At 63.2% G+C, this 525-nt stretch overlaps 1 pseudogene; it reads right to left on the minus strand.

Moving 5' to 3' along the window:
- Positions 1-7: 7 nt before the first annotated feature.
- LOC104998483 lies at positions 8-520 on the minus strand (annotated as a pseudogene).
- Positions 521-525: the final 5 nt, after the last annotated feature.

Genomic DNA, 525 nt, shown 5'->3' on the forward strand with positions numbered 1-525 from the left:
CCGGGATTCTGAGCCAGAGAAACTAAAAGTTCTCTCCGGCTAGAGAGCAGCCAATTCCTCGCAATTCCTCTAGCCGCACCTTTTCCCCTTTCCCTTCTCCTTCTCTAGGGAGTCATTCTGGACCCCACAGGCGGGAGAAGCCCCTCTACAGCGATTCCCCGACAGATTTGGTCCATCTTGGACCGAGATGCTCAGAGCGGGTGACAGCCTCTCCTGGAGCACCCAGCCGCTTCTTACTCTTGAAGGCGATGCCCGCGTTGTTGACCAGCACATCGAGGCCCCCGTACTCCTTGCGCAGGAAGTCACGCAGGGCGCGGATGCTCTGCCGGTCGTCGATGTCCAGCTGGTGGAAAAGGGGGCTCAGGCCCTCGGCCTGCAGCTGCTGCACGGCCGCCCGACCCCGCGCCTCGTCCCGCGCCGTGAGCACCACGTCGCCCGAGAACCGCCGGCACAGGTCACGCACGATGACGAAGCCGATGCCCTTGTTGGCCCCGGTGACCAGCGCCACGCAGTTGGAGGACGACA

This window comes from Bison bison, unplaced genomic scaffold (assembly GCF_000754665.1).
Source record: "Bison bison bison isolate TAMUID 2011002044 unplaced genomic scaffold, Bison_UMD1.0 scf7180017525279, whole genome shotgun sequence".
Classification (NCBI taxonomy): Eukaryota; Metazoa; Chordata; class Mammalia; order Artiodactyla; family Bovidae; genus Bison; species Bison bison.